This window comes from Tasmannia lanceolata, unplaced genomic scaffold (genome assembly GCF_043159265.1).
Source record: "Tasmannia lanceolata isolate RefF3 unplaced genomic scaffold, GAP_Taslan_0.1 ptg000048l, whole genome shotgun sequence".
NCBI lineage: Eukaryota > Viridiplantae > Streptophyta > Magnoliopsida > Canellales > Winteraceae > Tasmannia > Tasmannia lanceolata.
In genome coordinates, this window is record NW_027518725.1 from 1165 (window position 1) to 17646 (window position 16482).

Here is a 16482-nt window from a genome sequence, read left to right on the forward strand (position 1 = left end):
GGTCCAATGAGACACCCTAAGTCAAGATTTTGGGACAAGTGAAGCAGCCCAGTATGATTATGAAGTTTATGATGAAACAGGATTCCAAAATTTTAAAATACATTAATAGTCATTAAAATTCTCAACTATTTTTATTAATGGATAATTTTTAAGAAATTAAACATTTAAAACCAAAATCAATGCTTTTAGAATCTAGGTTGCATCCAAACAACATAATATTGAATGCTTACAAATTATAGTATGTTATCCAAATATATTTTAAAATCCAGGATTTATTAATCAAGCTTTCTTCAATCCTAGATTTTGAAGAAATCCAGGATTTTAAAATAATGTTTATCCAAACGGCCCGTGTGGTTTGCATTTTGAATTGAAAAGATTTAAGTTTAAGTAAGAAAGTTGAATTAGGATTGGTTTATAATTAGAACGTTAAGTATCGAAAGTTATTTTACTAGTGGAAATTTGGTTAGTTTTCTTCGAAAGGTTTCTATATTTACGTGTGATTAGACTCCGAATAAAATAGAAGCCTTTTGGTTTGTGTTAAATTGGGATAGTGGCTCGGATCAGAACTCCTTACTTTGAAAAAGTTTTGGAGTCCTAAAAGGGCAAGTATATGGTCCATATAAGGGTCTTCCAACACTTATAGGTATTGCGACATCACCAATACATATCACCACAAGCTAAGATCCATCAGAATCACCCGCAAACCATCGGATTTGCACCTCAGGAGATCATACCTTACCCTTGTTGCATGCACAAACAATCTTGATCAAGGGGAGAAAGTTGGTTTAGAAAGCCCAACTCAATGGATCATTTTGGAGCTGTAAAAGGCATAGAAAAGGCATTCATTGAATGTCTTTTGAAACATCATACCTCAAAGTTGTCAAAAAGATCATGAATCTCGAGTGATCTTCCTCTTCCCTTGAAAGCTCCCTTCTCATTGAAATAGGCTATGGAAGCATTGTTTACCCTTAACAGAGACAAAGCACCAGGGTTGGGTGGCTTCTCATTCACTTTTTTTAAGGGCTTCTATGATATTTTGGAACCATATATCATACAACACAAAGGCATGGGCCCTTCAACCCATAAATTGGGAAAGGGTGGATGATCTTTGAAGAAAGAAATTTTCATGAATTTTTAGATTTTTATTTGAATATTTGGAGTATTTTTGTTGGCTTTTAGAAAATCTTGGAAAACCGTGGGATTGTTTAAGGATTCTAAAGTTTCCATTTTGAGTTGAGGAAATTTAAGTTTAAGTAACAAGGTTGAATTAGGATTAGTTTATACTTTAAAAATTTAGGATTGTAAGTTATTTTAATAGTGCAGATTTGGTTAGTTTTCTTTGAAATTTTTCTATTTTTAAGTGTGAATGGACTCTAAATAAAATAGAAGCCCTTTGGTTTGTGTTAAAGTTGAACAGTGGCCACGATCAGATATCCTTACTTTGAAAAAGTTTTGGAGTCATCAAAGGGCAAGTATATGGTGTATATAAGGGTCTTCCAATACCTCCTTTTGCCTAGAGAATCCACGTCAATGTTCGCATCTCTACCCAGATGCCGAAGCGAAACGTAAAAATCAGTTGATTCCTCAACAACATTTACCAGTCACCAAGGGTACTCTATTTGTATCCACATTATATTAAGAAGAGAATCAACCTCTCTAATAAAGAGTCCATCAAAGGAGGAAGTGCGTATCGCAATTCCTTCTTTCAAAGCCAGGGCTCTGCCTCAATCAAAACATATTTTTCATACCGTTTAATTTTAAATTTTGATCATAGTTTTTATAGTTTGAAGAGTTAATCACAAGTTCTTAAAGTTTTTATTTTTATTTTTAACCAAAACATTTTATATGGTATCATCTGACACAGCCCAACACATAGGTATTGTGACATCACCAATCCACATCATTCTTCAGGTTGTGTAATCCATATCGTGTTTCTGGGATTAACTCTTGAGCCGTGTAAGAGAAAAATATGATAATGGAGTCTAATTCATCGAGAGGTGTCTTGCTAACTCCTAAATACTACTTCTAGTGGCCTTATAAGAGAGGGATACACACTTAATTCAATCTGTTAGTGAGCAGAGCCCTCACATATTAATGGAGCCATGTCTCTTTTCTTTGCAGCTTACAATGGTCTGAGCTCCAAGTTATATTGAGAAATCCATCGCCCAAATGAGGACCAGAGATGGTTTTTCTTAAAAAAGTGATATCACCTATCCTGTTTTGCTCTTTGAGACCTAGTAACTGAAGATGTACATGTTTCCTTAATGTATTAAAACAAATGGGTTTCCTTCGTAGATTGAGCTTTTCCTATTTGTTTTTTCATGACAACTTCCTTGAATAAGCAATCAAAGAAAGTGATGTTATCTAAGCTGTTCATGATTAATGAAATATTTAGCAGACTTATGACATACACACAACACTCTTGGTCTCAGACTTTCTCAATATATAACTGATGGAAGCAAAATCTATATCAGAGTTGAGCTACACAAGGAAAATTTCAGGATGAACCTAAACTGTAGATATCCATATTATCCTTCTGTAATTTAGCTGAAACTGTCGTTGGCCAATAGAAAACTACAAGATATGGATGATCCTTCCAGCAAGCAATAAAAGCTTTGTAACCTTATCAACATATTAAAAAGTTTAGAATGTCATATGAGAAAATAAAATTCAATAAGAAAAGAAGTACCTGGGAGTTTTGTAATTCAGATTTGAATTTGGAGAATTTGGCATCTATCATCATTGCATTCTACACCAATAAAAGGCTATAGTTATAGAATAGGAAAACTGCCAATTACAATCATTTACGAAACTCTTCCATAAGCATTGTATATTCAAAGCTATCTAATAATAACAATGGCATTCGACAATATGCATTAGAAACCAAGATTGCTTGGAAAACCCAAATGGAATAAAACTGAACAAGAAACACTTACCAACTGCATCTCTACTTTCAAACCATAAGATTGAGCTACTTTTCCCAGCAGTCATCTAAAGCATTGGCGATAACTGCAGTTATCACCTCTGCGTGCTCCGATGAAATCCCATGTGCTTCTAATTGTTTGACCTACAAGTCAATACAAGTCCATAAACATTTTACATCAGAAACCACTACAACAAATCAAAAATCCAAAACAAAACAAAAAATGTAAGCCAAAATACAAACATGGTGATCAAGAAATTTTAGCAAAGCTAATGTGTCTATATGAAAAGATCGTCTCCAGTCAGGTTTCACAAGGTGAGATATCTGCCTGTCAAAGGTTGGTTACTGCGTAGACTCGCAGACGACCTCTTTGAGCCATTGAGTAAGTCCCCATTGCTCAAAGCTGTAAGGACCCTTAAGGGGTTCCAACCCACCATTGAATTCAAAAGCATAACACGTTTGCAAATCAAGGAAGCCGTTTGAAGAATTTACAACAACAAGATAAAAGAAAACACACCCACAAAAGTGAATAAAATAAAGAGGGTCTTCCTTCTCCAAAAAATTGATTATAAGCTACTTTAAACTGTTCAATTCTTGTGCAATACTCAAGGCCTGAAATGGGTTTTGCAGGATCAAATTTGATATGAGAAAATCTCAGGTTATAAGTAGGGAAATTGGGAAAATCATGAACAAAGATTTGGTCCCATTGGAAATCTAGTTGTAAACTCTCCATTTCAATCGATTCAGCCCTCTTCATGCACAATAAGCTAAGCAAAAAGGGCATGGTAATAACTCAGAGACCAAAAAGGAAATTGAGAGGATAAGGGGGATATCAGGGTGGGATTATTGGCTTGTACAACAAGAAAGATGGGAAAACTATGGTAGAAAGCTAGAAATACGTAGAAAAAACGTTTAACTATTCAAGAAGATGAAAGATTGGAAATGGGAAATGGGTATTTGAATGATTTATACGTGGGTTTTGATCAGGTCTGAAAATTTCAGGAATGGTTATAAGAATTTATTCTTCTTGTTTTTTGCGTAGGTAGGCTAGGGTTTGGCGGGACCCCTTCAGGTTTATTAAATTAAAAAAAGGGAGCTGATAAATTCGCGCCCCAGTAGGATAATTCACACCCCTATAAAAACACAATGGATTGGGAAAACAAAGGATTCAAATGATCCAAAAGTGCTAGAGCCTTATGAGCAAACCGATGATGAAGAAACATAATTCAAGCTCATGGAGTAATATCCATAGTGAATGATTTTATTGCGAATGCTAGTTTGGATAGATAGCTTAAGTGAACTTGATGCCCCTAATGTTCCATGACGCCTATCATCCTCTGACTCAACTTCCTAATTATCCGGTTTTTCCTAATTTCAACTTTTTATAAAATCTAATCAAACAATTATTAAATGAAGAATTCAAAATTCCAAACTAAAGTAAAATACTTTTTGAAAAGACAACCGCTTATATATTTCAAGATTTTCTTTTCAAACATGAAAATGATTAAAACCATTCCATAGAATAATAAAAATTATACTATAAACATTGTAATAATAACAATAACAATACCACATTGTTTAATAACAATAACAAAAAGATTAAAAAAAAAGAAAAAAAGGAACACCACATTGTCCGATAACTAAAGATTGATAAACTAAATAAATATTTTCCCCTCTATAGCTTTTCTTTTCACGTGTCAATCTATACAAGCAATGTGCGTTACTGCACTTGCCTACTAAGCCAAAAAAAAAAAAAAAAAAACACTACGGGATGAGACAGGGCCAGAGCCATCCCCATTTCGGGAAATTTATTAATCTCTTGTGGATTTGAATGGCAACAGTGAAACTCTGTTTCTCAAATAGACATTGCTAGACGACAACTATTGACCCCCTTCTGCTGATGCATGGCCCTCCTTACTTACCACCTTCATTGGATGATCCTAGACCCTTTGATATATTGTTTAGGGTTCATTCAAGAGCCATTGATTTTTATAAGATTTTATCTTATAGATAAGATGTTTGATCCTATCAACAAGATGGCAACTATCACCCCCTTTTATGTTGGTGCATGGCCCTCCCTACTTACCATTGAGCACATCAGGCCCACCTTCAATGGATGATCGTAGACCCTTTGATCTATTAGGCCTTGTTTAGGGTTCAATCAAGAGACGTTGATTATTATAAGATTCAATCTCATAGATTGGATGTTTGATCTGACATGGGACCCAATATTGATCGTGGTGATAGCTCATGTGACCTGACGCAATTTCATTCTCTAGCTTTCTCTGTTGTTGATGCTCATTGATTGAAGGGATCCATATCTAAGCTGGGAACTTCTTTATGTGACAAGTTGAGTTTCAAAACTTCCCCACGTCATCGTTGACTCGTCTGAGTTGACTCCATGTTTACTTTGATCGGGTTCTTGTTTGATCGTACATTTTCCCTATAAAGTCAATCAAAACTCTTTTGACTCTCACGAGTTATGATTGCATCAATCGAATATTCGATCCTGTCAACTGAATACTCAATCACGTCATGCCGAATCGACTAGATTTGCTTTGGCCGCATTTTGGCCTATGCTTTCATTTTGAAACACTAGTGGCAACCATGAGATTGTCGGTTCAAGATAGATTATCTACCAAAAAAATGATTGCTCGACCCAAATTTCGGTCCAAGAATCACAAGGGCCTCATTAATTATATGATCGATGAGTTTCACTCTCACTGGATGTGAACTGTTGACTATATTTTTATGATTATTTTTAAAAGCTATTGATCTAGCAATTATGATCATTTTATCCATGATTTTCTTGTTAAATGATAAGCAGCAATTATCATTTCTAAGGAACTTATATAGTAGAGATATAGTTGCAGCTCTATTAATTAATGCTCCATAAATTTATAATCCCTTATATCTTATTGCCCAGACCAGGAACCAACATTGTTCCTATGCAAATAATTTATACTCTTCTTTCTATATGTAGGTAGATAGAAAACATTCTTTAGTCTCTTCAGTGAAATTCAATGCAGTGGGTCGTAGTAGCCATGAAGTCTTGCATGGCAGCGACACAAGTGGCAGATGTAGGCAAGGGATAAGCACATGACTCCAGCATAACAGTGGCTGGAGGCTGATAGCTTTTCATGCTAAATAGGTAAATATAAAATTTAGTGCATTAGAAATGTGGGTGTGTGTGTGTGGGGGGGGGGGGGGGGGGGGGGAGGGGTTTAAAGAGTTGGACAAAGGAAGTGCCATGTGTTTGTGTGTGTGGGGGAGGGGGGGGGTTTAAAGAAGCGGAGGTAAAGTAGATAAGATAAAGAAGAAAATGACCATTTGATCCCTGCCGTAGGGAATAGATTACTTTGATCACCGTCAAAGATGATGAGATTTACTTCGATCCCATCTAAGTCAAGTCAAGTTTCTGGAAGCGAAACTGTCTATTATTTAATAAACTTTAATATGTCGTAGCCACCAACACTATTAATTATTAGAGCCCTAACTGTAGTTGAAAAAGCTCTAATTTTGGGAAATTGATGATAATTAATTGCCTAACAACCCTTCATCAATGACATGTACGCCGACCAGAGGGATTTGCTAAGAAGCCATGACCCACTTGATTTTTACAAGACTCTTCCATATGCATTGCTGGCTTCAAATAGGAGAGGCCTTAGTAGGGCCAACGTTTGTTCAAACCTGACCCCTTTGTTACCAAGTCTAAAATAATCATGCAATCACTCAATTCAAATCAAATGATCTAGGCTTTGGAAATAGCTAGAAAAAATGAGGCCCACAAGACTAAATCATGTTTCGATGAAAAAGGAAGTAAAAATGATTAGAATATCCATATTCAAGGATCTAATTTTCTACTGTTAGGTTTGCTTGCTTGAATTTTTTGGAATTTTAAATTCAATTGCTTGATCGATATTTGTTGGATATATTTATGAAAGAGCTTTTATATGGTGCCCGACCGTCAAGTACCTTGCTAGCAGTACCACCCTTGATATTTGATCCAACAGCAGACCACTTTTTCAGAGTCTGCTATTAGATCAAATATCAAGGGCAGTACTTTTGAAGTAATGACCACAAGGGACTTGACGGTCGGGCACCAAATAATTTCTCTTTATGGGATAAGAAAATAAAATTTTCCCTTGTAAGAGCCCAATGACAAGGCCGCCACATTAGATCCACATCACTTACCACAACTCGGGCAACTATATCTCACAAAGTATGACTAAAATAGCTCTTATCTCCCAGAAAAGGTCAGTATACACTTTATCTCATGAAAAATAACCAAAAAGGAAAAAAAATATCCTCTAAAACATAACCAAAATATTTATGTCCCGTAAAAATACCCACCATACACCTGTCTCATAGAAAATGGCCAAAATATGCCCAATCCCTATGTGACAAGCTAAATAAAGGGTGTTGTGTTATTGGTGAAGCCTGATCTAAGTCTAATCTGGAAAGTACTGTACACTTTATACTGGGGGTAGTTTTGTACTTTCATGAATTAGGGTTTTTCTTTATCGTAACGCGTTTCTGAACGCCATATAAAGAGATGTGATATCAGGAGACGCCATAGAAAAGTGTGAGGGTTTGTAATTTTTTTCTTCAGAATAGTGGAATCGTTGGCTTGTCGCTCTGCCGTGGATGTAGCCCATACCAAACTAGTTGGGTGAACCACATAAATCTGTGTGTTCTGTGTGTGATCTTTCGTTTTATCTTTGCATCGTTATTCTGATGCGTTGTTAATTCCTAACATGCTGATATCCTCTCCCCCCCCCCCCCCCCCCCCTCCCCCCCCCCCCCCCCCCCCCCCCCCCCACACACACACACCTAAATGGATAAAATCCCCCCTTCAACGGTTTCTGTGAGTGTGGTTCATTGCTTTAGGATAAATTTGCTCCCTTTACCGTTTTTCTTTGCCTTTAAAACCTAATGAATGACGTTAGAGAGAGAGGGGGGGAGGGGGAGATTTTATCCATCAGAGTGGGGTATCATTTCCCTAAATACATAGATACATTGTAGTTGGGCGTCCCAAGTAATGAAAAGGGACGCATTTATCTTTTCCCATAAAAAAATGAGAGCATTTTGCTCTTTATCTGTGAGATAAGAGTTATTCTTGTCATTTTCCATCAGTTAGGCTCCGCGTCTTTTCACGTAAAAATGGAAGTAATAGTTGTTTTATGTTTTTACAACAAAAAACAAATTTACGTCCCTTTTTACGCCAAAAGAAAAGGAGATCAACTTTACACTACATAAGGTGCTTTGGTCATTTTATGAGATATGGGTATATACCAACAAAATTGTCCCCCTCTTCCAACACGTCTTACAATCCGAGTGAATACCCTAGCAAAAGAGGGCGCATACATGGACATAGTGGTGGAAATAATGGTTTGGGACTGCTGTAGGGTTGAACCATAGAAAAAGTATTTGTTAAGAGAGTTTATGTGCACTTGATAAGGAAAAACTGAAGAACAGGAATTGCAGTCTACATCATGTGTAGGCCTGGCCTAGTAAGAGCAGTGTGGTTCTATGCACTCCTGCTACCAATAGCAGCTGCATATGGCTTGTTGGGGCAATGGATCATTTTGGAATGCATTGTTAGCTGCAGGGAGTATTGCTAGACTTCCTAACAGATTTTTCTTTTTGTATATTTCTCTTTACACCCATTTTTGAAACTTATTTGGCTAGGAAAGGTTTATGTAGCTGAATGTAACTGTCACTCAGAAGGTTTGTACCAAATTTATTAAGCAGCCAACAAATGAATGACATTGAGACAATTGCTTCACCTTCCATATCAAGAGCTAGAGACAAGTGGTGGCTTTCCCTCTATAATAAATATTTAGTAGATCCAGTAGATTATGCTCGCGCTAATGATAAGCCATCCATGAAAGATAATAATTCATCCCCGGCTCTAATGTCAATCAAGACGTAAATGTTGTTGGGGGGGGGGGGGGGGGGGAGGGGCAAGACCCACCACCAATAACATTCGCCAATCAACCAACGGCGAACATACGAAAATACCCAAGATCTTGCACAACAAGATGGAGAAAAATATATCTAAACAAACCACAACCACCAAAGAGAGTCAAAACAAACAACCACAAGAAAACAAGAATATACGTGGTTCACCACAATGGGCTACTCCACGGAGAAGGCAGCACACTCAATTCATTATTTAGAACCAAAATAGTACAATGATACCTCCACTGGTAAAATCCACCAATAAAACCCTTCTCTCCAACCTTCTATGTAGCCACAAAATAATCTCCAAGCCTCTGTACCGATTATATGGAAAACCCTCCTTCGAGAAGTAGTTGGAAAATCCTCCAACACAATGCTTGTGCTACAATAGACAAAATCCAATGGATAAGAAGAACGGAAGAAGAAGAAGAATACACTTTGATAAACAAGAGGAGGAAAAACCCTTTTTTGCTTCTACACAAAAAAGCCTTCCAAGAGCCCAAGAGAAAACCCCTCTTTTTGCTCTAAACCTTCTCTTCAAGAAGAACATTGCTTTTGCTTCACCACAAAAGCCCTTCTAGAGCCCCAAGAGAAAACTTTACCTAAAATGTGTCGCTAGTCATTTTCTCAAACATTGCTTCTCTCAAGCAATTTCACAAACACCTTGCATGCAAACACCTAGACGCTCTGATACCAATTGTAGGGGGTCAAGACCCACCACCAATAACATTCGCCGGTGGTTGATTGGAGAATGTTATTGGCGGTGGGTCTTGATCCCCTACAATTGGTATCAGAGCATCTAGGATCTTGCACACAAGGTGTTTGTGAAATTACTTGAGAGAAGCAAGGTTTGAGAAAATGACTAGCCACACATTTTAGGTGAAGTTTTTTCGCAAGGTGTTTGTGAAATTACTTGAGAGGAGCAAGGTTTGAGAAAATGACTAGCCACACATTTTGGGTGAAGTTTTTTTATGAGAAGACGGAAGGATCCGATTGTTAAAAGTGGAAACCAAGGAGAATGTGGCGATACGCTCACTAAAATGGTTCAAGGAGAGAATTAGTCAAATTCAGAAAGGAGTTTGTGTTTTCTTCTTCCTTCTCAATGTTAGTTTTTTTTTTTTTTTTTTTGGGGCAGATTTCTCAATTTTAGTTGCCTAAATAATTGTGTTAAATTGCCAGACCCTCAAGTTGCTAGTAACTCAAAGGCTTCTGCTCAGTCATGAAAAAGGTGAGGCCATGCTCTAAAAAACAATCAACCAACGGGGGGGGAGGGGCAAGACCCACCGCCAATAACATTCGCCAATCAACCAACGGCGAACATACGAAAATACCCAAGATCTTGCACAACAAGATGGAGAAAAATATATCTAAACAAACCACAACCACCAAAGAGAGTCAAAACAAACAACCACAAGAAAACAAGAATATACGTGGTTCACCACAATGGGCTACTCCACGGAGAAGGCAGCATACTCAATTCATTATTTAGAACCAAAATAGTACAATGATACCTCCACTGGTAAAATCCACCGATAAAACCCTTCTCTCCAACCTTCTATGTAGCCACAAAATAATCTCCAAGCCTCTGTACCGATTATATGGAAAACCCTCCTTCGAGAAGTAGTTGGAAAATCCTCCAACACAATGCTTGTGCTACAATAGACAAAATCCAATGGATAAGAAGAACGGAAGAAGAAGAAGAATACACTTTGATAAACAAGAGGAGGAAAAACCCTTTTGCTTCTACACAAAAAAGCCTTCCAAGAGCCCAAGAGAAAACCCCTCTTTTTGCTCTAAACCTTCTCTTCAAGAAGAACATTGCTTTTGCTTCACCACAAAAGCCCTTCTAGAGCCCCAAGAGAAAACTTTACCTAAAATGTGTCGCTAGTCATTTTCTCAAACATTGCTTCTCTCAAGCAATTTCACAAACACCTTGCATGCAAACACCTAGACGCTCTGATACCAATTGTAGGGGGTCAAGACCCACCACCAATAACATTCGCCGGTGGTTGATTGGAGAATGTTATTGGCGGTGGGTCTTGATCCCCTACAATTGGTATCAGAGCGTCTAGGATCTTGCACACAAGGTGTTTGTGAAATTACTTGAGAGAAGCAAGGTTTGAGAAAATGACTAGCCACACATTTTAGGTGAAGTTTTTTCGCAAGGTGTTTGTGAAATTACTTGAGAGGAGCAAGGTTTGAGAAAATGACTAGCCACACATTTTAGGTGAAGTTTTTTCGCAAGGTGTTTGTGAAATTACTTGAGAGGAGCAAGGTTTGAGAAAATGACTAGCCACACATTTTGGGTGAAGTTTTTTTTATGAGAAGACGGAAGGATCCGATTGTTAAAAGTGGAAACCAAGGAGAATGTGGCGATACGCTCACTAAAATGGTTCAAGGAGAGAATTAGTCAAATTCAGAAAGGAGTTTGTGTTTTCTTCTTCCTTCTCAATGTTAGTTTTTTTTTTTTTTTTTTGGGGCAGATTTCTCAATTTTAGTTGCCTAAATAATTGTGTTAAATTGCCAGACCCTCAAGTTGCTAGTAACTCAAAGGCTTCTGCTCAGTCATGACAAAGGTGAGGCCATGCTCTAAAAAACAAGAGATGAGAATTTATTTTCTTACCCTCGTTCAAGGTTTAGATCCAAACGATGTCCAGCAATAACTTTGTCAATCTCATACCTATGTCAGAAAACAAAGCTTTTTTCAAATCAGAATTTTTGTAATGAACACATACGTTAGTCGTGATAACATTTAGAAACAGTTTAATTTATAGCTGGAATAGCCAGACCTCATATCGATGCGCAACTTTTCTATATCATTTCGGAATTTCTCAATCTCACGTTGAGACCACTCCTGCATCGCGAATGCATAACGTCATTGAAAGCAAGATTTGAAACATGGAGATATGAAAGCACACTTAAATTAAAAAAAATAGCATCATCTGTTAAGTGGAAACCAAAATAATGTTTTTCAGGGCTACTAAAAGGATAATGGAATCTGCACTATGTTCTGAAAATAGTGCTACTAACTTTATTGAATTCTTATCTGATTGGCTGTTTATGTTAATTCAGAAATTGTAGCAGCTTTTAACAGGTAATGAGAAAAAGAATATAAAGAGTATCATTACTAAAACAAGAGAGGCTGCTGCTGTTCTTTGTTTAGACCGCATTTTATCTGATCAGATCTTGAGTTGTTTGTTTAAATGAAGAAATTTTTCCGTGATCACATCTAAGTTTTCATATACTGTTATGTGCCTAATCGGCCGTAACACGAATAAATAAAATAAAAAGAAAGAATAGAGAAGAGGATGGTTGATTCGAGGCAACCGGGACCTCCTAATGGCTCAGTTCGAGAGGAGCCATTACTCTCCTAGAAACACAGTTTCTATTTTGCTGTAAATTCTCTTCCTTTATTAATGATAAAGATTGGTTTTTTCCTCTTCTTTTTTTAATGATAACTTCCTTGAATAGGCAATCCAACAAAGTGATGTTATCTAAGCCGCTCATGAATAATGAAGGATTTAGCATATATACAGCAGCACTCTAGGCCTTTCCTAAACTGTACGAATCCATATTATCAGCCTTTGGTAATTTAGCTGAAACTGTCATTAGCCATGAGAAAACTACAAGATATGGATGTTCCTCCCGAAAAGCAATGCATCAAGCTAAACGCTATTAACATAAAAAGCATTCAATGCCATGTGAGAAAAAAAAATGAAAAGAATTGCAGTACCTGGGAACTTTGTACTTTAGATTTGAATTTGGAGAGCTTAAGATCAAACATCATTTCACTCTACACCAATAAAGAGTTACAGTTAAGGAATAGAAAAGATTGTCACGTCTATGCAATATAATGATATAATCATTTGTTGGAGTTCCACGCAAAAGCAAATAGTCCCACATCGGTAAAGTGATGGGGATGGGGATGGTTTATAAGGGAATGGGCACCCTCTCTCTAACAGCTAGCTTTTAGGGGTGAGTTCTACCCGGTTTGATTCCCTACAAATGGTATCAGAGCTGGGGCGTGTTAACTTCTGGGAAGATCTTGGTTACCCCGGTATGCCTCCGAGGACGGTGGAATTCCCTCGGAGAAGATCTCGTGGTTCCCACGTAGCCGCCATGTGGAGGGGCGAGATGGTCCACATTGCTTCTATGTGGAGGGGGAGAGTTGGAGTTCCACGCAAAAGCAAATAGTCCCACATCGGTAAGTGATGAGGATGGGGATGGGGATGGGGATGGGGATGAGGATGGGGATGGGGATGGGGATGGGGTATAAGGGAAGGGAATGGGCACCCTCCCTCTAACAGCTAGCTTTTAGGGGTGAGTTCTACCCGGTTTGATTCCCTACATAATTTAAGCCATGTTTGGATTGCAAGAAAAATATTCTTTACGGGAGTTATTTTCTTGAGAAAAAATTTTCCTTCCACGAGGGGGAAATGATATGAATATGGTAAATTTCGAGGGATATTATCGTAAATTGAAGATCCCTCTTAAGTAAAAATTAAAAAGGGCTGATTCAAGTCATCTTTTTTTTCCGTGTTAAAAAGTAGGAAATTTTAGAAAAAAAAAAAAAATTCTTTTCAAAACTTTTTCAAGAAATTCTTGCAATCTAAACAGGGCCTTAAGCATGAAACTCTTCCATAAGCTTGTACATTCAAAGCTATCTAATAATAACAATGGCATTACACAATTTGCATTACAAACAAAGATTACTTGGAAAAGCCAAATGGAATAAAAAAACTGAACAAGAAACACTTACCATCTTCAACTCTACTTTGAAAACAACATTTTGAGCTAAATTATCCAAGCAGTCACAGAAACCATCAGCGACATCCTCTTCTAATTTTCTCACCTAGAAGTAAATATAATCCCATAAACATGTTATATCAGAAACCACTACAAATAATCACAAATCTTTAAAAAAAAAAGTAAGCCAAACACAAACATGATAATCAAGAATTATTACCAACGCTAATTTGTTGATGAGAGGTTTCATCATATGAGAAATTTGCCTAAACCCCGTACTGCCCCTCATGGCGGTCCAGCGTGACATGGAATTAGACCCCAAGAGCATTGCACTTTTACTAGTGATGAAAGACATTTGCAGGATTTACAATAACAAGATAAAAGAAAACACACCCACAAAAGAGAATAAAGAAAAACAGGGTCTTCCTTCTCCAAAAATTTGATTATAAGCTACTCTAGACTGTTCAGTTCTTATACAGCACCCAAGGCCAGAAATGGGTTCTGCAAGATCCAATTTGATATGAACAAATCTGAGGTTATAAGTAGGGAAATGAGGAAAATCATGAACAAAGATTTGGTCCCATTGTAAATCTGCTTGCAGACTAGCCATTTCAATCGATTCAGCCCCCTTCATGCACAATAAGCTAAGCAAAAGGGGCATGGTAATAACTCAGAGACGAAAAAGGAAATTGAGACGATAAGGGGGATATCAGGGTGGGATTTTTGGCTTGAACAACAAGAAACATAGGACAAATATGGTAGAAAATTAGAAAAACGTCGAAGAAACGTTTACCATACAAGAAGATGAAAGATTTGAAATGGGTATTTGAAGATTTGTACGTGGGTTGATCAGGTCCGAGAGTTTGGTGGATTTGTGGATTTGAATGGCACCACTGAAAGTCCGTTTCTCAAATATACAGTGCTTGCCTAAGATGTAAACTATTGCCCCCCTACTGCTGGTGCATGGCCCTCCCTACTTACCATTGGGCCCATTGTGACAACCTTCATTGGATGATCCTAGACCCTTTGATCTATTGTTTAGGGTTCAATCAAGAGCCGTTGATTTTTATAAGATTCAGTCTTATAGATAAGATGTTTGATCCTATCTACAAGATGACAAAGATGGACCCCTTTATGTTGGTGCATGGCCCTCCCTACTTACCATTGGGCACATCGGGCCCACCTTCATTGGATGATCTTAGGCCTTCTTTACGGTTCAATCAAGAGCCGTTGATTTTTATAAGATTCAATCTTATAGATGGCATGTTTGATCCTGCATGGGACACAAAATTGGTTGTGGTGATCGTTCATGTATGTTTGTTTAAGATTATGACAACCGATTGTGAGTTCTAAACCGATTATTGGATTCAAAATTACGTTTAGTTAACTTTTGGCTAATAATCGGTTGGGGCCCTCACCATCGGTTGTCACAATCTGAACAAAAGGGCCTAAAATTTGAGTCCAATAATCAGTTCAGCACTCACAAGCGGTTGTTACGATCTTAAAGGAACAGGGCAGTAGTCTAACTCAATTTTACTCTCTCGCTTTGTCTGTTGTTGATGCTCATGGAATGGAGTGATGAATTTCTTTCTCCTTGGCTGTGAATTGTTGACTACATTTTAATGATTATTTTTGCAAGCTATTGATATAATAATTGGGATCATGCTATCCGTGATTTTTTTTTTTTCTAGACTTGTTAAATGATAAGCAACAATTATCATATTTCAAGAACTTACATAGTGGAGATATAGTTGGGGCTCAAATAAATAATGGTATACGTAAATTTATAATCTCTTATATCTTATTGCCAGTACTATGATAATAATTTATAGTCTTGTTTCGGTACGTAGGTACATAGGTACATAGAATATTCTTTAGTTTATTCAGTGGAATTCGTTGCAGTGGTCACAGCAGCTATGGACTCTGGCATGGCAGTGACACAAATGGCAGATGCATATATGCAAGGCGATTCTATTGGGCCTTGTTTAGGGTTCAATAAAAACCATCGACTTTCATCAGATTCAATCTTATAGATAGGATGGTTATCCTGAATGGGGCCCAAAGTTAATTGCGGTGATCGTTCACGTAGTATAACTCAAATTCATCATCCAGCTATGTCTGTTGTTGATGGTCACAGATTGGAGTGATCCATATCTAAGTTTGAAACTTCTTTCTTTAACAAGTTTAGTTTCAAACTCCCCCGCGTCATTGTCACCTCGTTCAAGTCATCCCCTTTTTACTTTGGTCGAGTTCTTGTTCGAACCTACACTTTGTCCTATAAAGTCAACGGAACTCTTTAGACTCTCATTGGTTATGACTACATCAATCGAATATTTGATTCTGTCAACTGAATGCTCAATTGCGCTGCACCGAATTGTGGCCAATGTCTGCATTTTGAAACGCTAGTGACAACCATGAGATTGTTGGTTCAAAATAGCTTATCTAGCAAAAAAAATTCATGATTACTCGATCCTAATTTCGGTCCAAGCATCACGAGGGCGTCATTATATTATCGACGAATTTCTATCTCATTGGATGTGAATTGTTGACTATATTTTAGTGATTATTTATGGAAGCGATTGCTCTAACAATTATGATCATTTTATCCATGATTTTTTTTCTCGAGGATCATTAAATAATAGGCAACACTTATCATATTTAAGGAACTTATATAGTGGAGATATAGTTGCGGCTCTATTCATTAATATTCCATAAATTTATAATCTCATATCTTACTGTCCACACCACGAGCCAGCGTTGTTCCTATATATGTTAATAATTTATACTCTCTTCTTTCTATATGTAGGTAAATAGAAAACGTTCTTAACCTTCTTCAGTAGATTTTATTA

General features: G+C 37.3%; 2 long non-coding RNA genes across 2 annotated transcripts; both read right to left on the minus strand.

Annotated features, from left to right (window-relative positions):
• Positions 1–2626: 2626 nt before the first annotated feature.
• LOC143864270 (uncharacterized) lies at positions 2627–3960 on the minus strand. Its single transcript, XR_013241126.1, has 3 exons — positions 3167–3960; positions 2937–3067; positions 2627–2749 (listed from the first exon to the last, which is right to left on the minus strand). It is a non-coding gene; the product is annotated as an uncharacterized LOC143864270 (long non-coding RNA).
• A 6444-nt stretch (positions 3961–10404) lies between these two features.
• LOC143864249 (uncharacterized) lies at positions 10405–11785 on the minus strand. Its single transcript, XR_013241122.1, has 3 exons — positions 11677–11785; positions 11511–11567; positions 10405–10540 (listed from the first exon to the last, which is right to left on the minus strand). It is a non-coding gene; the product is annotated as an uncharacterized LOC143864249 (long non-coding RNA).
• Positions 11786–16482: the final 4697 nt, after the last annotated feature.